This window comes from Pseudophryne corroboree, unplaced genomic scaffold (genome assembly GCF_028390025.1).
Source record: "Pseudophryne corroboree isolate aPseCor3 unplaced genomic scaffold, aPseCor3.hap2 scaffold_935, whole genome shotgun sequence".
Classification (NCBI taxonomy): Eukaryota; Metazoa; Chordata; class Amphibia; order Anura; family Myobatrachidae; genus Pseudophryne; species Pseudophryne corroboree.
In genome coordinates, this window is record NW_026970515.1 from 102,561 (window position 1) to 126,162 (window position 23,602).

General features: G+C 45.2%; 8 non-coding genes and 1 pseudogene across 8 annotated transcripts; all 9 read left to right on the plus strand.

Annotated features, from left to right (window-relative positions):
* The first annotated feature begins 143 nt into the window (after positions 1 to 143).
* LOC135047540 (U1 spliceosomal RNA) lies at positions 144 to 285 on the plus strand (annotated as a pseudogene).
* A 692-nt stretch (positions 286 to 977) lies between these two features.
* Positions 978 to 1,141, plus strand: LOC135047562 (U1 spliceosomal RNA). Its single transcript, XR_010239585.1, has one exon. It is a non-coding gene; the product is annotated as a U1 spliceosomal RNA (small nuclear RNA).
* A 152-nt stretch (positions 1,142 to 1,293) lies between these two features.
* On the plus strand, positions 1,294 to 1,456 carry LOC135047584 (U1 spliceosomal RNA). The gene has a single exon (XR_010239605.1). It is a non-coding gene; the product is annotated as a U1 spliceosomal RNA (small nuclear RNA).
* A 673-nt stretch (positions 1,457 to 2,129) lies between these two features.
* LOC135047544 (U1 spliceosomal RNA) lies at positions 2,130 to 2,293 on the plus strand. Its single transcript, XR_010239568.1, has one exon. It is a non-coding gene; the product is annotated as a U1 spliceosomal RNA (small nuclear RNA).
* Positions 2,294 to 2,445: 152 nt separating this feature from the next.
* LOC135047542 (U1 spliceosomal RNA) lies at positions 2,446 to 2,608 on the plus strand. Its single transcript, XR_010239567.1, has one exon. It is a non-coding gene; the product is annotated as a U1 spliceosomal RNA (small nuclear RNA).
* Positions 2,609 to 3,279: 671 nt separating this feature from the next.
* LOC135047556 (U1 spliceosomal RNA) lies at positions 3,280 to 3,443 on the plus strand. The gene has a single exon (XR_010239579.1). It is a non-coding gene; the product is annotated as a U1 spliceosomal RNA (small nuclear RNA).
* Positions 3,444 to 3,595: 152 nt separating this feature from the next.
* Positions 3,596 to 3,758, plus strand: LOC135047587 (U1 spliceosomal RNA). Its single transcript, XR_010239608.1, has one exon. It is a non-coding gene; the product is annotated as a U1 spliceosomal RNA (small nuclear RNA).
* Positions 3,759 to 4,429: 671 nt separating this feature from the next.
* LOC135047546 (U1 spliceosomal RNA) lies at positions 4,430 to 4,593 on the plus strand. The gene has a single exon (XR_010239570.1). It is a non-coding gene; the product is annotated as a U1 spliceosomal RNA (small nuclear RNA).
* Positions 4,594 to 4,745: 152 nt separating this feature from the next.
* Positions 4,746 to 4,908, plus strand: LOC135047571 (U1 spliceosomal RNA). Its single transcript, XR_010239593.1, has one exon. It is a non-coding gene; the product is annotated as a U1 spliceosomal RNA (small nuclear RNA).
* The last annotated feature ends 18,694 nt before the right edge of the window (positions 4,909 to 23,602 follow it).

A 23,602-nucleotide genomic window follows, 5' to 3' on the forward strand; every position in this document is an offset into this window, starting at 1 on the left:
GGTAAAAGTCAGATTTCTTTGTCTCAGATCTTCCTCTAGCCTTGTTCTTCTTTCGAGAGTTCCCTTGTGCTGCCTCAGTTGGATCTCCTTCACTTGACAGGGGGGTGCCCGAGCAGCGACCCTCCCCAGCTCTAGCCCAACTCCTACTTACCTGCCAGGTGAGATACTATGATCATGTAGGTGCTTCTCCCAGGGCAAGGCTCACCCATTGCACTCTGGGTGTGCTGCCCCTTTGATTTCCCCAAATGTGGGAAACTTGACTGCATAATTTGTGTTTCCCCTGGTCGGCTCTCATATAATTCAGATCTCTTTGTCTCAGGTCTCTCTCCAGCCTAGTTTGCTGTCTGTTTCCACTTCTCTTTTCTTGAGCCGCTCCCTTCTATGCCCTTGCGCACTATCCTGACTTCTCCCGTCTGCTTACTTTGTGCCTTCCAACGCACAATGCGAACTACAGGTAGTGCTGCAGGGCCCACACCCTTTTACTTGACTTACAGAGCAACTCTGGAGCTGTTACAGTGCCCAGCTGCTGCAAGAAATCAGCTTGAATGCTTCAGGGGCTGGGGCATAGCCAACATGAGCCCCACACCGAATGAGGGTGGAGGTGTTTAATGCGAACTAGGGGTCATCCAAGCGCCGCAAAAGGCCGCCATGCCCTGCACGACCCTTTTCTCTTTTCATATGCAGATGAGGGTTGAAGCCAACTTTGACCCACTGCTTGGATGACATCACCATATGCAAATCCATCTGCTGCAGGCCTTCCCCCAGGAATGCTTGTACTAGTTGTTGCATTTGGTTTGTTGTTTGGGGGTGCTTCAGTATTAGGCAGCCTTCTGCCCTCCCATGTTCATCTGAAAATATGTGTTCTCCCTGCAGTTGTTGTCCCCAGATGAGAGTTCCCTTGTGCTGCCTCAGTTGAATCTCCTTTACTTGACAGAGATGTGCCTGAGCAGCGGCCCTCACCAGCCCTATCCCAAATCATACTTATTTTGCATAGGAGATACCATGGTCATGAAGATTGTTCTCCCAGGGTGAGGTTCATTCATTGCATTCTGGGTATGATGACCCCTGTGATTTCCCCAAATGTGGGAAACTCGACTGCATTATTTGTGGTAGTGGGGGACTGTGTTTGTGCTTTCCTCTGGTCAGCTCTGGTAAAAGTCAGATTTCTTTGTCTCAGATCTTCCTCTAGCCTTGTTCCTCTTTCAAGAGTTCCCTTGTGCTGCCTCAGTTGGATCTCCTTCACTTGACAGGGGGGTGCCCGAGCAGCGACCCTCCCCAGCTCTAGCCCAACTCCTACTTACCTGCCAGGTGAGATACTATGATCATGAAGGTGCTACTCCCAGGGCAAGGCTCACCCATTGCACTCTGGGTGTGCTGCTCCTGCAATTTCCCCAAATGTGGGACACTTGACTGCATAATTTGTGTTTCCCCTGGTCGGCTCTCGTATAATTCAGATCTCTTTGTCTCAGGTCTCTCTCCAGTATAGTTTGCTGTCTGTTTCCACTTCTCTTTTCTTGAGCCGCTCCCTTCTATGCCCTTGCGCACTATCCTGACTTCTCCCGTCTGCTTACTTTGTGCCTTCCAATGCACAATGCAAACTACAGGTAGTGCTGCAGGGCCCACACCCTTTTACTTGCCTTACAGAGCAGCTCTGGAGCTGTTACAGTGCCCAGCTGCTGCAAGAAATCAGCTTGAATGCTTCAGGGGCTGGGGCATAGCCAACATGAGCCCCACACCGAAGGAGGGTGGAGGTGTTTAATGCGAACTAGAGGTCATCCAAGCGCCGCAAAAGGCCGCCATGCCCTGCACGCCCCTTTTCTCTTTTTTGATATGCAGACGAGGGTTGAAGCCAACTTTGACCCACTGCTTGGATGGCATTACCATATGCAAATCAATCTGCTGCAGGCCTTCCCCCAGGAATGCTTGCACTAGTTGTTGCATTTGGTTTGTTGTTTGGGGGTGCTTCAGTATTAGGCAGCCTTCTGCCCTCCCATGTTCATCTGAAAATATGTGTTCTCCCTGCAGTTGTTGTCCTCAGATGAGAGTTCCCTTGTGCTGCCTCAGTTGAATCTCCTTTACTTGACAGAGATGTGCCTGAGCAGCGGCCCTCCCCAGCCCTATCCCAAATCATACTTATTTTGCATAGGAGATACCATGGTCATGAAGATTGTTCTCCCAGGGTGAGGTTCATTCATTGCATTCTGGGTATGCTGACCCCTGTGATTTCCCCAAATGTGGGAAACTCAACTGCATTATTTGTGGTAGTGGGGGACTGTGTTTGTGCTTTCCTCTGGTCAGCTCTGGTAAAAGTCAGATTTCTTTGTCTCAGATCTTCCTCTAGCCTTGTTCTTCTTTCGAGAGTTCCCTTGTGCTGCCTCAGTTGGATCTCCTTCACTTGACAGGGGGGTGCACGAGCAGCGACCCTCCCCAGCTCTAGCCCAACTCCTATTTACCTGCCAGGTGAGATACTATGATCAGGAAGGTGCTTCTCCCAGGGCAAGGCTCACCCATTGCACTCTGGGTGTGCTGCTCCTGCGATTTCCCCAAATGTGGGACACTTGACGGCATAATTTGTGTTTCCTCTGGTCGGCTCTCATATAATTCAGATCTCTTTGTCTCAGGTCTTTCTCCAGCCTAGTTTGCTGTCTGTTTCCACTTCTCTTTTCTTGAGCCGCTCCCTTCTATGCCCTTGCGCACTATCCTGACCTCTCCCGTCTGCTTACTCTGTGCCTTCCAACGCACAATGCATACTACAGGTAGTGCTGCAGGGCCCACACCCTTTTACATGCTTTACAGAGCAGCTCTGGAGCTGTTACAGTGCCCAGCTGCTGCAAGAAATCATCTTGAATGCTTCAGGGGCTGGGGCATAGCCAACATGAGCCCCACACCGAAGGAGGGTGGAGATGTTTAATGCGAATTAGGGGTCATCCAAGCGCCACAAAAGGACGCCATGCCCTGCACATCCCTTTTTTCTTTTCATATGCAGACGAGGGTTGAAGCCAACTTTGACCCACTGCTTGGATGACATCACCATATGCAAAACCATCTGCTGCAGGCCTTCCCCCAGGAATGCTTGCACTAGTTGTTGCATTTGGTTTGTTGTTTGGGGGTGCTTCAGTATTAGGCAGCCTTCTGCCCTCCCATGTTCATCTGAAAATATGTGTTCTCCCTGCAGTTGTTGTCCCCAGATGAGAGTTCCCTTGTGCTGCCTCAGTTGAATCTCCTTTACTTGACAGAGATGTGCCTGAGCAGCGGCCCTCCCCAGCCCTATCCCAAATCATACTTATTTTGCATAGGAGATACCATGGTCATGAAGATTGTTCTCCCAGGGTGAGGTTCATTCATTGCATTCTGGGTATGCTGACCCCTGTGATTTCCCCAAATGTGGGAAACTCAACTGCATTATTTGTGGTAGTGGGGGACTGTGTTTGTGCTTTCTTCTGGTCAACTCTGGTAAAAATCAGATTTCTTTGTCTCAGATCTTCCTCTAGCCTTGTTCCTCTTTCGAGAGTTCCCTTGTGCTGCCTCAGTTGGATCTCCTTCACTTGACAGGGGGGTACCCGAGCAGCGACCCTTCGCAGCTCTAGCCCAACTCCTACTTACCTGCCAGGTGAGATACTATGATCATGTAGGTGCTTCTCCCAGGGCAAGGCTCACCCATTGCACTCTGGGTGTGCTGCCCCTGTGATTTCCCCAAATGTGGGAAACTTGACTGCATAATTTGTGTTTCCCCTGGTCGGCTCTCGTATAATTCAGATCTCTTTGTCTCAGGTCTCTCTCCAGCCTAGTTTGCTGTCTGTTTCCACTTCTCTTTTCTTGAGCCGCTCCCTTCTATGCCCTTGCGCACTATCCTGACTTCTCCCGTCTGCTTACTTTGTGCCTTCCAACACACAATGCAAACTACAGGTAGTGCTGCAGGGCCCACACCCTTTTACTTGCCTCACAGAGCAGCTCTGGAGCTGTTACAGTGCCCAGCTGCTGCAAGAAATCAGCTTGAATGCTTCAGGGGCTGGGGCATTGCCAACATGAGCCCCACACCGAAGGAGGGTGGGGGTGTTTAATGCGAACTAAGGGTCACCCAAGCGCCGCAAAAGGCCGCCATGCCCTGCACGCCCCTTTTCTCTTTTCATATGCAGACGAGGGTTGAAGCCAACTTTGACCCACTGCTTGGATGGCATTACCATATGCAAATCAATCTGCTGCAGGCCTTCCCCCAGGAATGCTTGCACTAGTTGTTGCATTTGGTTTGTTGTTTGGGGGTGCTTCAGTATTAGGCAGCCTTCTGCCCTCCCATGTTCATCTGAAAATATGTGTTCTCCCTGCAGTTGTTGTCCCCAGATGAGAGTTCCCTTGTGCTGCCTCAGTTGAATCTCCTTTACTTGACAGAGATGTGCCTGAGCAGCGGCCCTCCCCAGCCCTATCCCAAATCATACTTATTTTGCATAGGAGATACCATGGTCATGAAGATTGTTCTCCCAGGGTGAGGTTCATTCATTGCATTCTGGGTATGCTGACCCCTGTGATTTCCCCAAATGTGGGAAACTCGACTGCATTATTTGTGGTAGTGGGGGACTGTGTTTGTGCTTTCCTCTGCTCAGCTCTGGTAAAAGTCAGATTTCTTTGTCTCAGATCTTCCTCTAGCCTTGTTCTTCTTTCGAGAGTTCCCTTGTGCTGCCTCAGTTGGATCTCCTTCAATTGACAGGGGGGTGCCCGAGCAGCGACCCTCCCCAGCTCTAGCCCAACTCCTACTTACCTGCCAGGTGAGATACTATGATCAGGAAGGTGCTTCTCCCAGGGCAAGGCTCACCCATTGCACTCTGGGTGTGCCGCTCCTGCGATTTCCCCAAATGTGGGAAACTTGACTGCATAATTTGTGTTTCCTCTGGTCGGCTCTCGTATAATTCAGATCTCTTTGTCTCAGGTCTTTCTCCAGCCTAGTTTGCTGTCTGTTTCCACTTCTCTTTTCTTGAGCCGCTCCCTTCTATGCCCTTGCGCACTATCCTGACCTCTCCCGTCTGCTTACTTTGTGCCTTCCAACGCACAATGCATACTACAGGTAGTGCTGCAGGGCCCACACCCTTTTACATGCTTTACAGAACAGCTCTGGAGCTGTTACAGTGCCCAGCTGCTGCAAGAAATCATCTTGAATGCTTCAGGGGCTGGGGCATAGCCAACATGAGCCCCACACCGAAGGAGGGTGGAGATGTTTAATGTGAATTAGGGGTCATCCAAGCGCCACAAAAGGACGCCATGCCCTGCACATCCCTTTTTTCTTTTCATATGCAGACGAGGGTTGAAGCCAACTTTGACCCACTGCTTGGATGACATCACCATATGCAAATCCATCTGCTGTAGGCCTTCCCCCAGGAATGCTTGTACTAGTTGTTGCATTTGGTTTGTTGTTTGGGGGTGCTTCAGTATTAGGCAGCCTTCTGCCCTCCCATGTTCATCTGAAAATATGTGTTCTCCCAGCAGTTGTTGTCCCCAGATGAGAGTTCCCTTGTGCTGCCTCAGTTGAATCTCCTTTACTTGACAGAGATGTGCCTGAGCAGCGGCCCTCCCCAGCTCTATCCCAAATCATACTTATTTTGCATAGGAGTATGGGCTTTTATGTGACAAAGCCGCTAATTCCGACACTCGCCTAGCCGAAGCCAAGGCTAATAACATGACCACCTTCCATGTGAGATATTTTAACTCCACTGTTTTAAGTGGTTCAAACCAGTGTAATTTTAGAAAACTTAACACCACGTTAAGGTCCCAAGGTGCCACCGGAGGCACAAAAGGAGGCTGAATATGCAGCACTCCTTTTACAAAAGTCTGAACTTCTGGAAGAGAAGCCAATTCTTTTTGAAAGAAAATGGATAAGGCCGAAATCTGGACCTTAATAGAGCCTAATTTTAGGCCCAAATTCACTCCAGTTTGTAGGAAGTGAAGGAAACGGCCCAGATGGAATTCTTCCGTAGGAGCATTCCTGGCCTCACACCAAGAAACATAATTTCGCCATATACGGTGTAATGTTTTAACGTTACATCCTTCCTAGCCAGCCTGAGTCAGGTCATTCCCCTCATGAGGCTTTTGCAGAAGAAGCTGGAGACATTGAAGGAGGAGCTAAAACAGAGCGATTCCGCTAGGCATGTGGGACTTGTGGATGGAGCCCTTAATTCGCTTAACCAGGATTCAATCTGTTGAAATCAGAGCAATAAATTTTGGCCACCGTGCTCGATCCTAGATTTAAAACCTACATTGTATCTCTCTTTCCAGCAGACACAAGTCTGCAGAGGTTCAAAGACCTGCTGGTGAGAAAATTGTCAAGTCAAGCGGAACGTGACCCGTCAACAGCTCCTCCTTCACATTCTCCTGCATCTGGGGGTGCGAGGAAAAGGCTAAGAATTCCGAGCCCACCCGCTGGCGGTGATGCAGGGCAGTCTGGAGTGAGTGCTGACATCTGGTCCGGACTGAAGGACCTGGCAACGATTACTGACATGTCGTCTACTGTCACTGCATATGATTCTGTCACCTTTGAAAGAATGGTGGAGGATTATATGAGTGACCGCATCCAGGTAGGCACGTCAGACAGTCCGTATGTATACTGGCAGGAAAAAGAGGCAATTTGGAGGCCCTTGCACAAACTGGCTTTATTCTACCTAAGTTGCCCTCCCTCCAGTGTGTACTCCAAAAGAGTGTTTAGTGCAGCCGCTCACCTTGTCAGCAATCGGCATACGAGGTTACTTCCAGAAAATGTGGAGAAGATGATGATCATCAAAATGAATTATAATCAATTCCTCCGTGGAGACATTCACCAGCAATTGCCTCCAGAAAGTACACAGGGATCTGAGATGGTGGATTCCAGTGGGGACGAATTAATAATCTGTGAGGAGGGCGATGTACACAGTGAAAGGGGTGAGGAATCGGAGGATGATGAGGTGGACATCTTGCCTCTGTAGAGCCAGTTTGTGCAAGGAGAGATTGATTGCTTCTTTTTTGGTGGGGGTCCAAACCAACCAGTCATTTCAGTCAGCCGTGTGGCAGACCCTGTTGCTGAAATGATGGGTTCGTCAATGTTTTTCTTTTCAATCTAAGCCCCTGCAGTTTTCTGTAAGAATCTGCTTCGCTATGATGATCAACAAGTCACAAGGGCAAACACTCAGGGCTGGAGGCGTAGATCTTAGGACCAGCTGCTACAAGCATGGCAAAGGTGTCACTATCATTGGTGACACCCAGAGAGGCAGCGAGGGAGATTGTAATGCAGTGCGCGCAGATAAGCAGCGCAATGGTAAAATGGAGGCATGGTCTCATAGGTAGGGGTGTGGCCTGTTGGCCTGAATCTCCATTTTGTTGCTCCGGGTATCCCGGGGGTTGAGTGCTGCACCCGGGGACTAGTGTGTGAGTGGTGCTGGCTCCTGCACAGTGACAGAAACTGGGTGTTGCACGTAATGTCACAGTGAAACACCCATATTCTGTCACTGAAGAGGAGCCGGCACTTTGGTGTCACCCCCCTTGGCGGGTGACACTCGGGTGTGGGCCGCAACCCCGTTGTGATGCCACTGACCCATGGGAAGCTTTACGTGGCTTACCCATGTGTTAGTAGCCCCAAGCATCTTTTGTGTTAGTCCCTGAAGAAAAACTTCAAATATTTACAAATAAATTTTGTAATCAATGGGCCTAATTCAGTAAGGATTGCAAATTCTGCTAAGTAACAGAATTTGCAATCCTTTGGTTCGCATGCTGGGGCCACCCAGCATGCCGCCTCCCTTCTTGACCACGCTGAAATTGCAGTCGCAGAGCAGTTTAGCGTGATCATAAAAAATGGGTTAGCCTCCTGTTGGTGCAGACTGTATGTGTGCGCAGGAAGCCGCCACCATTTTTGTGATCGCAGCTGCTGCATGTGATGTCATACAACCGCTCTGACCACGCCTCCTGTTTCTCCGTTGCCGACCCCATTTTGAAGCCATGCCCACGCACCGCTCCATCTCCGACTTGGAAATGGAGTGTTGCTGACCCCCCCCCCCCCCAAGCACCGATTGACAGTCAGAGGCGATCGCATTAACTGCGGGGTGCCGCAGAAAATGCAGGCGCATGCGTATGCTCTTAGCAATTTTTGCAGTTGGACTGCTTATTGCGATTGCAATCCAACCTGAATCAGGCTCTATTACCTATCACAATGCACTGCGGGTAGTACAAAATGGGGTTAATATAAGAGAAAACCCCCCAGAGCTGTGCTCCTTAACTGTCCCTGGTGGCTAGTGGAGCAGCTGCCCAGTAATCAGTGTCCACGCCAGTGCGCACATGGCCCGCCCCCTACAGCCACGCTGGATCACGGTATAGTGTGGGCACAGAAGTCCCTTACCTCCCTTTCATCAGCGGCCTCGTGATCCCGGAGGGCGGTGTGTGTGTGACTTACCTTAGGAAGAAACCGGAGCCTCCGCTGCAGTGACCCAGCAACCAGGGCGCGGGAGTATACTGCGCCGCTGGGAGTGATGGAGCTGCAGTAAAGATGTCTATTAGACCTAGCCTGCTGCAGCCCTTGTAGATTCTTATAAAAAAAAGTTCTTCTTTTCTTGTCAAAATTAACAGCTAAGAATAGGCTGCCTGAGGCAGCCCCCTCTTAAGTGGCCTGCTACTGAAGGCACCAACTACAAACTGAGCTCCCTGTTCATGGAAGCGAGGTTATAGAGGAGGGGGCGCTGAGCATCTTGGGAACAGTCAAAAGCTTTGAGCCTGTTGGTGCCTCAGATCAAGATCCTACTCTACACCCCAATGTGAATCCTTGTGGAGTCCAGTGTACCCCACAGAAGAAATGAATGTGTCACACCCATTGGCAGCAACATTAGAATAGCTGCTGATGGGCACAATTGAGAAAGGAAGGGGGGAAAACATTTGAATCCAGCACATATATGTAATTTGAATATGTAATTTGTACCTTCCTACTTTAAAATGGAATGGATGAACCTCACCCTGTGAGAACTATCTTCATGATCAAGAGATCTCATACGCAAGAAAAGCATGTGCTGGGATAGGGCTGTGGAGGGCGGCTGCTCGGGCACACACCCGTCAAGTTAAGGAGATTCAACTGAGGAAGCACAAGGGAACTGCAGGGAGACCACATATTTTCAGATGAACATGAGAGGGCGGAAGGCTGCCTAATACTGAAGCACCCTCAAACATCAAACCATATGCAACAACTAGTACAAGCATTCCTGGGGAAAGGTCTGCAGCAGACGGATTTGCATACGGTGATGTCATCCAAGCAATGGGCATAGTTGGCTGCAACCCTCGTCTGCATATGAAAAGAGAAAATGGTCACGCAGGGCATGGCGGCCTTTGTGGGGTTGCGCTTGGATGACCCCTAGATCGCTTTATACACCCCCATCAGTGTGGGGCTCATGTTGGCCATGCCCAAGCCCCTGAAGCATTCAAGCTGATTTCTTGCAGCAGCTGGACCCAGTAACAGCTCCAGAGTTGCTCTACAAGACAAGTAAAAGGGTGTGAGCCCTGCAGCACCACCTGTAGTTTGCATACACACATATATAGGACAGCATCTCTTATATGCCCCAGGGGCAATAAAATAGTAGCCTTATCTAGGGTATCCGTCCATGCCACTACAGCACTACACACCCAGGCCGACGCAATTGCCTGTCTGAGTAAGGTACCTGAATGTGTATAAATGGACTTCAGGGTAATCTCCTGTTTGCGGTCAGCAGACTCTTTGAGGGTAGCCGTATCCTGGGACGGGAGGGCTACCTTCTTGGATAAGCGTGTTAATGCTTTGTCCACCCAAGGGGAGGATTCCCATCGTAACCTATCCGTTGATGGGAAAGGGGAATCCTTTTGGAAATCTGCAGGAGATTCCCAAGCTTTTTCACATAACTCGTTCAGCTCGTGTGAGGGGGGAAAGGTTACCTCAGGCTTCTTTCCCTTGTACATATGTACCCTCTTGTCAGGGATAGGGGGCTCCTCTGTGATGTGCAAAACATCTTTTATTGCCATAATCATATATCAAATGTATTTTGCCAATTTTGGCTGTAACTTTGCATCATCGTAATCGACACTGGAGTCAGAATCCGTGTCGGTATCTGTGTCAACATCTGGATAGTGGGCGCTTATGAGACCCTGACAGTCCCTGCGACATAGGATTAGGCATTGGTTGAGACCCTGACTGTCCCAAAGCTTCTGCCTTGTCTAATCTTTTGTGCAATGAGTTTACACTAGCATTTAAAACATTCCACATATCCATCCAATCAGGTGTCGGCGGAGACACCACGTTCATTTGCTCCCGCTCCTCTCTAATATAGCCTTCTTCCTCAGACATGTCGACACACGCGTACCGACACACCACACACACAGGGAATACTTTTACTGAAGACATTTCCCCCACAAGGCCCTTTGGAGAGACAGAGAGAGAGTATGCCAGCACATACCCCAGCGCTATATAACCCAGGAATAGCACAGTAACTTAATGTTTGAACAATCGGTGAGGGGGAACATCTTGAAACCCCAGTTTGTACCCTTGGGACACTATTTGTAAAACACACGAGTCCATGTCCGAATGAATCCAGAACTGACTGAAGAGTTTTAGACGTGCCCCCACTGGTGCGGGCTCCTGCAAGAGAGCCCCAGCGTCATGCAGTGGATTTGGCAGAAGCAGAGGATGATCTCTGCTCCTGCGATCTTGAAGAGGATGCAGACCTCTTCTCTCTTCTCCTTCCTCTACCTGCAAAGAAAGGGGAATCTTAACTTCTTGCATATCTATTGGGCCGAAATGACTGCATAAGATAATGATGCGTCTTCATCCGTTGGGAGGGAACATAGGGCAAGAAGGTTGACTTACCTGCGGGAGCTGCCGAGATCAAATTAACTAGGCAGTCACCAAACAAGGCTTCACCTTCATAGGGAAGAGACTCCCTTTCTTCTTGGAGTCAGCATCAGCATTCTCTTGGTGAATCCACAATGCCCTCCTATCCGACACTGCCATGAAATTGGCCCGTGAACTCAAGAGTCCTATATCCCTTGCAGTCTCACGTAAGTATGCTGCAGTGTCCTTGATATGATACAACGTAAGGAGTATCCCATCTCTCCAGGGTATCTATATCGGATGACAAGGTATTCGACCAATTCTTGAATACTACTACTCACCCATGCACATGTAATGGCAGGTCTAAGTAATGTACCCGTGGTTACATAACTAGAAATAATGTAGCTTCCTGCATACGATCCGCTGGATTTGTGACAGGGCCCCGTGCAGAACAGGGGGTGACTCCCACTTTATTCTGTCCGCGGCGGGAAATGAATAAACAACCAGAATCCTTTTGGGGATTTGAAACCATCTTGTCGAGCTGGCCCAGACTTTCTCAAACAGAGATGGAGGAACGTTACATCAGCTTTCATTATATATCTATATATACATACATATAGACCCCTTTGTCAGGAACAGCAGGGTCTTCAGTGATTTTAATATGTCCTTAATATCCACAATCATGTACTGAATGCTCCTTGCCAATATTGGATCTAATCAGGAAACATTATGGTCGACATAAGTATCAGTATCCGTGTCAGTATCAGTGTGTAGTAACTGGGCAAAATAACATTTTTGCGACCCAGCGGGGCCTGAGGGAAAAGAAACATAGCCATGAATATCACATCTATTCTCTACGTCTGTGTCTGGGACACAGATTTATCCAACCTTACTCTGATATTACTGAAACATTTACCCAGTCAGTTATTGGTGGTGCCAACAGGGCCACCATCATATGTCTGCATTCCTAATATAGTTTCCTCTTGGGAAAAACATTCAGCCACCGACATGTTGACACACATATACCAAGTACCCACAGACACACCGGCTTATGGGGGACAGACCGTCAGTAAATCTGTCAGAGGGACACAGAGGATTTTTCAGCTCACAATCCAGCGCCAAAAGTACACAGTCTGGGAAATAATAAACTCTATAGTGATAGACTTGTAATGCTCTAAAGATGTTCTGGTGAGGTGAGGAAGAAGCCCCGCCGCTGTAATGGCGCGTATCTGTCCCGCTCAGAAATAATTAATTACGCTAGCGGGGTAAGGACAGTGCCCAGGCACTAATGTCCACTTTTTCCAGCCTTTTGTGAGGAATTTATGCTGCCCAGGGTGCCCCCCCCCCGTGCCCTGCACCCTGCAGTGCCTGTGTTTGTGTGGGAGCATGGCGCGCAGCGTTCCGCTCGCTGCTCGGTACCTCAGAATGCCGTCACTGAAGAAGAAGTCTTCTGTTCTTCTGCTACTCACCTGTCTTCTGGCTCTGTAAGGGGGTGACGGCAGGCTGCGGGAGTGTGCATCTAGGCGTACCCAGCGATCAGCACCCTCAGGAGCTAATGGTGTCCTGTCAGCCTGAAGCAGAGCCATTGAACTCACTAGAAGTTGGTCATACTTCTCTCCCCTAAGTCCCACGAAGCAGGGAGACTGTTGCCAGCAGCCTCCCTGAAAATAAAAAAAACTAACAAGTCTTTTCAGAGAAACTCAGTAGAGCTCCCCTGTAGTGCATCCAGTATCACTGCGCACAATACTAAAACTGGAGTCTGGAGGAGGGGCATAGAGGGAGGAGACAGTTCACACCCTTTGAAAGTCTTAAAGTGCCCATGTCTCCTGCGGATCCCGTCTATACCCCATGGTTCTTAATGTGACCCCAGCATCCTCTAGGACGTATGAGAAAACAAATAACGCACACACGAGGAGGAGAGAACTAAGGAAGCTATAAGGAGAAGAGGGGAGGGAGGGGGGGTTGAAAGGTAAGGTAGTAAAGGCATATTGGATAAACTACAACCTTATACATATTCATTAATGTACCAGTAGTTAGAAGTAGAAGAGCTCTAACAGAAACCACAAAGCTTATCTAAAGCCACACCACACTGGATATGCCCAATCTCATTTGATTTTTGAAGCAAAGCAGTATTGGACTTTGTTAATACATGGATGGGAGACTGCTTGGTAGTATCAGATTCTTTAGGTGTTTTTAAACTACCAACACCATTTTCTTGGTACATTTAATTTTTACATGTATTCTTTTATGTACCAGAAGTTAGAAGTAGAAGAGCTGTAACAGAAACCACCAGCTCATCTACAGCCACAGCACACTGGATTTGCCCAATCTCTCCTGATCATGGAAGCTGAGCAGTGTTGGTCCTGGTTTTAGTACTTGGATGGGAGACCTCAAGGAAATACCAGGAGCTGTGTGTATTTTTACAATACTAACACCGTTCTCTTGATGCATTCCATTTTGAAACATTGGGGCAGATCTATTAAGCCTGGTGAACTGATAAAGTGCAAGGTGATAAAGTACCAGCCAGTCAGCTCCTAACTGTCATTTTTCAAACCCAGCCTGTGACATGGCAATTAGGAGCTGATTGGCTGGTACTTTATCACCATGCAAATTATCATTTCACCAGGTTTAATAAATCGGCTGCTTACTCATTTATGTACGAGTAGTTAGAAGTAGAAGAACTCTAACAGAAACCACTAAGCTCATCTACAGCCACACCACACTGTATATGCCCAATATCACCTGATTTTAGGCCTGGTTTGTTCTTGGATGTGAGACCACCTGGGAATACCAGGTGCTGTAGGTAGTTTTATACTACCAACACCGTTCTCTTGATGCATTCCATTTTGAAACATTGGGGCAGATCTATTAAGCCTGGTGAACTGATAAAGTGCAAGGTGATAAAGTACCAGCCAGTCAGCTCCTAACTGTCATTTTTCAAACCCAGCCTGTGACATGGCAATTAGGAGCTGATTGGCTGGTACTTTATCACCATGCAAATTATCATTTCACCAGGTTTAATAAATCGGCGGCTTACTCATTTATGTACGAGTAGTTAGAAGTAGAAGAACTCTAACAGAAACCACTAAGCTCATCTACAGCCACACCACACTGTATATGCCTCTTCTTACATTCCGCTGCACTTATTGTGGGGTAGCCGCAATCCCTTCTGCTGTACGGTTCCACATTACATTGTTTTTTGTCACTTCCTGTTGATGCAGTAAGGAAACATCCAGGAATTACAGCAGCTTAGTCTTTTTTTTTTTTTTAACTGGGGCAATTTAGCTAGATCACAGGGCAATTTAGCTCCTTTGATCCTTTTTTAGGACCAGTTAATCAGACAGTTGAGCAAACTGAAAAACAGCTAACAGGAAATTTCCACTTAAATGGTATTTTCTAATCTTATCTGACCATGACTAAGAATAAAGGATACACAAGATAAACTCTTAGAGCCATGGACCTTATCCATGTTTAAGCTCCATCAAATCTGTAATCAATAGCACTACATGCTCCCACTTTACCACTGTACTATATACTCTACCTGTGTTTTTAAGGTAAAAACACCATTTAACCCCAGTGACACTTGAATTAAAGCAGCAGCCTCTGGAATAGCATTCCTTAGCATTAATCCCAGGAAATCTGCAATCTTCACGCTCTTTGATAGCCATGCTACATTGCTGTTTACTTGGATGGAGCAGAGAGCACAACATCAGGACATAGGAAATATTACAATGCATGATAAGAAAGGTGTGAGCTCTACAGCAAGGCCTCTAACCCTTTGCCAGTGCCAAATACATAGGGCTTAACTCAGATCTGATCACAGCAGCAAATTTATTAGCTAAAACCATGTACACTGCAGGGGGGGGTGTATAATATGTGCAGAGAGAGTTAGATTTTGGTGCGGTGTGTTCAAACTGAAATCTAAATTGCAGTGTAAAAACAAAACAGCCAGTATTTACCCTGCACACAAACAATATAACCCACCTAAATCTCTCTGCAAATGTTATATCTGCCCCCCCCCATCCCTGCAGTGCACATGGTTTTGCCCACTAGCTAACAAATTTGCTGCATCTGGGAATTACAGCAGCTTAATATTTCTTTTTACAGAAGGTTCAGCAAATTAAATTATTTAGTGAAATACTGTAATCATAACAGTTACAGGGATATTGTAGGTAGATTTATTGTCAGTGGATAAATGTAAAAATTAAACCCTTAGGCATAGTTCCAAAATGCTGTCATTGCAATCCAGATTTTAAGGATATCATGCTTGAGCACAGGTGACTTAATTAGAACTTCGGTCAATGTGAATTAACCATTGGACTCAACCATGGTTATCCTTAAAACCCAGGGGTCTATTTTCTTTCTAGTGTCCTTCGTTTGGGAGAAAAATGCAATGGTACAAGACAGCTTTTCCTTGCCAATATCTCTCTTTTGCAAAGAGCTGCGCATTGGAAAATTCAGGGCTATGTCGTGTAGATGATAGCCTAACAGGAGGCTTTAAAATTTTCTTTCTAGTGTCCTTCGTTTGGGAGAAAAATGCAATGGTACAAGACAGCTTTTCCTTGCCAATATCTCTCTTTTGCAAAGAGCTACGCATTGGAAAATTCAGGGCTATGTCGTGTAGATGATGGCCTAACAGGAGGCTTTAAAATTTTCTTTCTAGTGACCTTCGTTTGGGAGAAAAATGCAAAGGTACAAGACAGCTTTTCCTTGCCAATATCTCTCTTTTGCAAAGAGCTGCGCATTGGAAAATTCAGGGCTATGTCGTGTAGATGATGGCCTAACAGGATGCTTTAAAATTTTCTTTCTAGTGTCCTTCGTTTGGGAGAAAAATGCAATGGTACAAGACAGCTTTTCCTTGCCAATATCTCTCTTTTGCAAAGAGCTACGCATTGGAAAATTCAGGGCTATGTCGTGTAGATGATGGCCTAACAGGAGGCTTTAAAATTTTAATTCTAGTGTCCTTCGTTTGGGAGAAAAATGCAAAGGTACAAGACAGCTTTTCCTTGCCAATATCTCTCTTTTGCAAAGAGCTGCGCATTGGAAAATTCAGGGCTATGTCGTGTAGATGATGGCCTAACAGGAGGCTTTAAAATTTTCTTTCTAGTGTCCTTCGTTTGGGAGAAAAATGCAATGGTACAAGACAGCTTTTCCTTGCCAATATCTCTCTTTTGCAAAGAGCTGCGCATTGGAAAATTCAGGGCAATTTCGTGTAGATGATGGCCTAACAGGAGGCTTTAAAATTTTCTTTCTAGTGACCTTCGTTTGGGAGAAAAATGCAAAGGTACAAGACAGCTTTTCCTTGCCAATATCTCTCTTTTGCAAAGAGCTGCGCATTGGAAAATTCAGGGCTATGTCGTGTAGATGATGGCCTAACAGGAGGCTTTAAAATTTTCTTTCTAGTGACCTTCGTTTGGGAGAAAAATGCAAAGGTACAAGACAGCTTTTCCTTGCCAATATCTCTCTTTTGCAAAGAGCTGCGCATTGGAAAATTCAGGGCTATGTCGTGTAGATGATGGCCTAACAGGAGGCTTTAAAATTTTCTTTCTAGTGACCTTCGTTTGGGAGAAAAATGCAATGGTACAAGACAGCTTTTCCTTGCCAATATCTCTCTTTTGCAAAGAGCTGCGCATTGGAAAATTCAGGGCTATGTCGTGTAGATGATGGCCTAACAGGAGGCTTTAAAATTTTAATTCTAGTGTCCTTCGTTTGGGAGAAAAATGCAAAGGTACAAGACAGCTTTTCCTTGCCAATATCTCTCTTTTGCAAAGAGCTACGCATTGGAAAATTCAGGGCTATGTCGTGTAGATGATGGCCTAACAGGAGGCTTTAAAATTTTAATTCTAGTGTCCTTCGTTTGGGAGAAAAATGCAAAGGTACAAGACAGCTTTTCCTTGCCAATATCTCTCTTTTGCAAAGAGCTGCGCATTGGAAAATTCAGGGCTATGTCGTGTAGATGATGGCCTAACAGGAGGCTTTAAAATTTTCTTTCTAGTGTCCTTCGTTTGTGAGAAAAATGCAATGGTACAAGACAGCTTTTCCTTGCCAATATCTCTCTTTTGCAAAGAGCTACGCATTGGAAAATTCAGGGCTATGTCGTGTAGATGATGGCCTAACAGGAGGCTTTAAAATTTTCTTTCTAGTGACCTTCGTTTGGGAGAAAAATGCAAAGGTACAAGACAGCTTTTCCTTGCCAATATCTCTCTTTTGCAAAGAGCTGCGCATTGGAAAATTCAGGGCTATGTCGTGTAGATGATGGCCTAACAGGAGGCTTTAAAATTTTCTTTCTAGTGTCCTTCGTTTGGGAGAAAAATGCAATGGTACAAGACAGCTTTTCCTTGCCAATATCTCTCTTTTGCAAAGAGCTGCGCATTGGAAAATTCAGGGCAATTTCGTGTAGATGATGGCCTAACAGGAGGCTTTAAAATTTTCTTTCTAGTGTCCTTCGTTTGGGAGAAAAATGCAATGGTACAAGACAGCTTTTCCTTGCCAATATCTCTCTTTTGCAAAGAGCTACGCATTGGAAAATTCAGGGCTATGTCGTGTAGATGATGGCCTAACAGGAGGCTTTAAAATTTTCTTTCTAGTGACCTTCGTTTGGGAGAAAAATGCAAAGGTACAAGACAGCTTTTCCTTGCCAATATCTCTCTTTTGCAAAGAGGTGCGCATTGGAAAATTCAGGGCTATGTCGTGTAGATGATGGCCTAACAGGAGGCTTTAAAATTTTCTTTCTAGTTTCCTTCGTTTGGGAGAAAAATGCAATGGTACAAGACAGCTTTTCCTTGCCAATATCTCTCTTTTGCAAAGAGCTGCGCATTGGAAAATTCAGGGCAATTTCGTGTAGATGATGGCCTAACAGGAGGCTTTAAAATTTTCTTTCTAGTGTCCTTCGTTTGGGAGAAAAATGCAAAGGTACAAGACAGCTTTTCCTTGCCAATATCTCTCTTTTGCAAAGAGCTGCGCATTGGAAAATTCAGGGCTATGTCGTGTAGATGATGGCCTAACAGGAGGCTTTAAAATTTTCTTTCTAGTGTCCTTCGTTTGGGAGAAAAATGCAATGGTACAAGACAGCTTTTCCTTGCCAATATCTCTCTTTTGCAAAGAGCTACGCATTGGAAAATTCAGGGCTATGTCGTGTAGATGATGGCCTACCTAACAGGAGGCTTTAAAATTTTAATTCTAGTGTCCTTCGTTTGGGAGAAAAATGCAAAGGTACAAGACAGCTTTTCCTTGCCAATATCTCTCTTTTGCAAAGAGCTGCGCATTGGAAAATTCAGGGCTATATCGTGTAGATGATGGCCTAACAGGAGGCTTTAAAATTTTCTTTCTAGTGTCCTTCGTTTGGGAGAAAAATGCAATGGTACAAGACAGCTTTTCCTTGCCAATATCTCTCTTTTGCAAAGAGCTACGCATTGGAAAATTCAGGGCTATGTCGTGTAGATGATGGCCTAACAGGAGGCTTTAAAATTTTCTTTCTAGTGTCCTTCGTTTGGGAGAAAAATGCAATGGTACAAGACAGCTTTTCCTTGCCAATATCTCTCTTTTGCAAAGAGCTGCGCATTGGAAAATTCAGGGCTATGTCGTGTAGATGATAGCCTAACAGGAGGCTTTAAAATTTTCTTTCTAGTGTCCTTCGTTTGGGAGAAAAATGCAATGGTACAAGACAGCTTTTCCTTGCCAATATCTCTCTTTTGCAAAGAGCTACGCATTGGAAAATTCAGGGCTATGTCGTGTAGATGGCCTAACAGGAGGCTTTAAAATTTTCTTTCTAGTGACCTTCGTTTGGGAGAAAAATGCAAAGGTACAAGACAGCTTTTCCTTGCCAATATCTCTCTTTTGCAAAGAGCTGCGCATTGGAAAATTCAGGGCTATGTCGTGTAGATGATGGCCTAACAGGAGGCTTTAAAATTTTCTTTCTAGTGTCCTTCGTTTGGGAGAAAAATGCAATGGTACAAGACAGCTTTTCCTTGCCAATATCTCTCTTTTGCAAAGAGCTGCGCATTGGAAAATTCAGGGCTATTTCGTGTAGATGATGGCCTAACAGGAGGCTTTAAAATTTTCTTTCTAGTGTCCTTCGTTTGGGAGAAAAATGCAAAGGTACAAGACAGCTTTTCCTTGCCAATATTTCTCTTTTGCAAAGAGCTACGCATTGGAAAATTCAGGGCTATGTCGTGTAGATGATGGCCTAACAGGAGGCTTTAAAATTTTCTTTCTAGTGACCTTCGTTTGGTAGAAAAATGCAAAGGTACAAGACAGCTTTTCCTTGCCAATATCTCTCTTTTGCAAAGAGCTGCGCATTGGAAAATTCAGGGCTATGTCGTGTAGATGATGGCCTAACAGGAGGCTTTAAAATTTTCTTTCTAGTGACCTTCGTTTGGGAGAAAAATGCAAAGGTACAAGACAGCTTTTCCTTGCCAATATCTCTCTTTTGCAAAGAGCTGCGCATTGGAAAATTCAGGGCTATGTCGTGTAGATGATGGCCTAACAGGAGGCTTTAAAATTTTCTTTCTAGTGACCTTCGTTTGGGAGAAAAATGCAATTTTACAAGACAGCTTTTCCTTGCCAATATCTCTCTTTTGCAAAGAGCTGCGCATTGGAAAATTCAGGGCTATGTCGTGTAGATGATGGCCTAACAGGAGGCTTTAAAATTTTCTTTCTAGTGTCCTTCGTTTGGGAGAAAAATGCAAAGGTACAAGACAGCTTTTCCTTGCCAATATCTCTCGTTTGCAAAGAGCTGCGCATTGGAAAATTCAGGGCTATGTCGTGTAGATGATGGCCTAACAGGAGGCTTTAAAATTTTCTTTCTAGTGTCCTTCGTTTGGGAGAAAAATGCAAAGGTACAAGACAGCTTTTCCTTGCCAATATCTCTCTTTTGCAAAGAGCTACGCATTGGAAAATTCAGGGCTATGTCGTGTAGATGATGGCTTAACAGGAGGCTTTAAAATTTTCATTCTAATGACCTTCGTTTGGGAGAAAAATGCAAAGGTACAAGACAGCTATTCGTTGCCAATATCTCTATTTTGCAAAGAGCTGCGCATTGGAAAATTCAGGGCTATATCGTGTAGATGATGGCCTAACAGGAGGCTTTAAAATTTTAATTCTAGTGTCCTTCGTTTGGGAGAAAAATGCAAAGGTACAAGACAGCTTTTCCTTGCCAATATCTCTCTTTTGCAAAGAGCTGCGCATTGGAAAATTCATGGCTATGCCGTGTAGATGATGGTCTAACAGGAGGCTTTAAAATTTTCTTTCTAGTTTCCTTCGTTTGGGAGAAAAATGCAATGGTACAAGACAGCTTTACCTTGCCAATATCTCTCTTTTGCAAAGAGCTGCGCATTGGAAAATTCAGGGCTATGTCGTGTAGATGATGGCCTAACAGGAGGCTTTAACATTTTCTTTCTAGTGACCTTCGTTTGGGAGAAAAATGCAAAGGTACAAGACAGCTTTTCCTTGCCAATATCTCTCTTTTGCAAAGAGCTACGCATTGGAAAATTCAGGGCTATGTCGTGTAGATGATGGCCTAACAGGAGGCTTTAAAATTTTCTTTCTAGTGTCCTTCGTTTGGGAGAAAAATGCAAAGGTACAAGACAGCTTTTCCTTGCCAATATCTCTCTTTTGCAAAGAGCTACGCATTGGAAAATTCAGGGCTATGTCGTGTAGATGATGGCTTAACAGGAGGCTTTAAAATTTTCATTCTAATGACCTTCGTTTGGGAGAAAAATGCAAAGGTACAAGACAGCTTTTCCTTGCCAATATCTCTCGTTTGCAAAGAGCTGCGCATTGGAAAATTCAGGGCTATGTCGTGTAGATGATGGCCTAACAGGAGGCTTTAAAATTTTCTTTCTAGTGTCCTTCGTTTGGGAGAAAAATGCAAAGGTACAAGACAGCTTTTCCTTGCCAATATCTCTCTTTTGCAAAGAGCTACGCATTGGAAAATTCAGGGCTATGTCGTGTAGATGATGGCTTAACAGGAGGCTTTAAAATTTTCATTCTAATGACCTTCGTTTGGGAGAAAAATGCAAAGGTACAAGACAGCTATTCGTTGCCAATATCTCTATTTTGCAAAGAGCTGCGCATTGGAAAATTCAGGGCTATATCGTGTAGATGATGGCCTAACAGGAGGCTTTAAAATTTTAATTCTAGTGTCCTTCGTTTGGGAGAAAAATGCAAAGGTACAAGACAGCTTTTCCTTGCCAATATCTCTCTTTTGCAAAGAGCTGCGCATTGGAAAATTCATGGCTATGCCGTGTAGATGATGGTCTAACAGGAGGCTTTAAAATTTTCTTTCTAGTTTCCTTCGTTTGGGAGAAAAATGCAATGGTACAAGACAGCTTTACCTTGCCAATATCTCTCTTTTGCAAAGAGCTGCGCATTGGAAAATTCAGGGCTATGTCGTGTAGATGATGGCCTAACAGGAGGCTTTAACATTTTCTTTCTAGTGACCTTCGTTTGGGAGAAAAATGCAAAGGTACAAGACAGCTTTTCCTTGCCAATATCTCTCTTTTGCAAAGAGCTACGCATTGGAAAATTCAGGGCTATGTCGTGTAGATGATGGCCTAACAGGAGGCTTTAAAATTTTCTTTCTAGTGTCCTTCGTTTGGGAGAAAAATGCAAAGGTACAAGACAGCTTTTCCTTGCCAATATCTCTCTTTTGCAAAGAGCTACGCATTGGAAAATTCAGGGCTATGTCGTGTAGATGATGGCTTAACAGGAGGCTTTAAAATTTTCATTCTAATGACCTTCGTTTGGGAGAAAAATGCAAAGGTACAAGACAGCTTTTCCTTGCCAATATCTCTCTTTTGCAAAGAGCTGCGCATTGGAAAATTCAGGGCTATATCGTGTAGATGATGGCCTAACAGGAGGCTTTAAAATTTTAATTCTAGTGTCCTTCGTTTGGGAGAAAAATGCAAAGGTACAAGACAGCTTTTCCTTGCCAATATCTCTCTTTTGCAAAGAGCTGCGCATTGGAAAATTCATGGCTATGCCGTGTAGATGATGGTCTAACAGGAGGCTTTAAAATTTTCTTTCTAGTGTCCTTCGTTTGGGAGAAAAATGCAATGGTACAAGACAGCTTTACCTTGCCAATATCTCTCTTTTGCAAAGAGCTGCGCATTGGAAAATTCAGGGCTATGTCGTGTAGATGATGGCCTAACAGGAGGCTTTAACATTTTCTTTCTAGTGACCTTCGTTTGGGAGAAAAATGCAAAGGTACAAGACAGCTTTTCCTTGCCAATATCTCTCTTTTGCAAAGAGCTGCGCATTGGAAAATTCATGGCTATGCCGTGTAGATGATGGTCTAACAGGAGGCTTTAAAATTTTCTTTCTAGTGTCCTTCCTTTGGGAGAAAAATGCAATGGTACAAGATAGCTTTTCCTTGCCAATATCTCTCTTTTGCAAAGAGCTGCGCATTGGAAAATTCAGGGCTATGTCGTGTAGATGATGGCCTAACAGGAGGCTTTAAAATTTTCTTTCTAGTGACCTTCGTTTGGGAGAAAAATGCAAAGGTACCTGACAGCTTTTCCTTGCCAATATCTCTCTTTTGCAAAGAGCTGCGCATTGGAAAATTCATGGCTATGCCGTGTAGATGATGGTCTAACAGGAGGCTTTAAAATTTTCTTTCTAGTGTCCTTCGTTTGGGAGAAAAATGCAATGGTACAAGAAAGCTTTTCCTTGCCAATATCTCTCTTTTGCAAAGAGCTGCGCATTGGAAAATTCAGGGCTATGTCGTGTAGATGATGGCCTAACAGGAGGCTTTAAAATTTTCTTTCTAGTGACCTTCGTTTGGGAGAAAAATGCAAAGGTACCTGACAGCTTTTCCTTGCCAATATCTCTCTTTTGCAAAGAGCTGCGCATTGGAAAATTCAGGGCTATGTCGTGTAGATGATGGCCTAACAGGAGGCTTTAAAATTTTCTTTCTAGTGTCCTTCGTTTGGGAGAAAAATGCAAATGTACAAGACAGCTTTTCCTTGCCAATATCTCTCTTTTGTAAAGAGCTACGCATTGGAAAATTCAGGACTATGTCGTGTAGATGATGGCCTAACAGGAGGCTTTAAAATTTTCTTTCTAGTGACCTTCGTTTGGGAGAAAAATGCAAAGGTACCTGACAGCTTTTCCTTGCCAATATCTCTCTTTTGCAAAGAGCTGCGCATTGGAAAATTCAGGGCTATGTCGTGTAGATGATGTCATAACAGGAGGCTTTAAAATTTTAATTCTAGTGTCCTTCGTTTGGGAGAAAAATGCAAAGGTACAAGACAGCTTTTCCTTGCCAATATCTCTCTTTTGCAAAGAGCTGCGCATTGGAAAATTCAGGGCTATGTCGTGTAGATGATGGCCTAACAGGAGGCTTTAAAATTTTCTTTCTAGTGTCCTTCGTTTGGGAGAAAAATGCAAAGGTACAAGACAGCTTTTCCTTGCCAATATCTCTCTTTTGCAAAGAGCTACGCATTGGAAAATTCAGGGCTATGTCGTGTAGATGATGGCCTAACAGGAGGCTTTAAAATTTTCTTTCTAGTGACCTTCGTTTGGGAGAAAAATGCAAAGGTACAAGACAGCTTTTCCTTGCCAATATCTCTCTTTTGCAAAGAGCTGCGCATTGGAAAATTCAGGGCTATGTCGTGTAGATGATGGCCTAACAGGAGGCTTTAAAATTTTCTTTCTAGTGACCTTCGTTTGGGAGAAAAATGCAAAGGTACAAGACAGCTTTTCCTTGCCAATATCTCTCTTTTGCAAAGAGCTGCGCATTGGAAAATTCAGGGCTATGTCGTGTAGATGATGGCCTAACAGGAGGCTTTAAAATTTTCTTTCTAGTGTCCT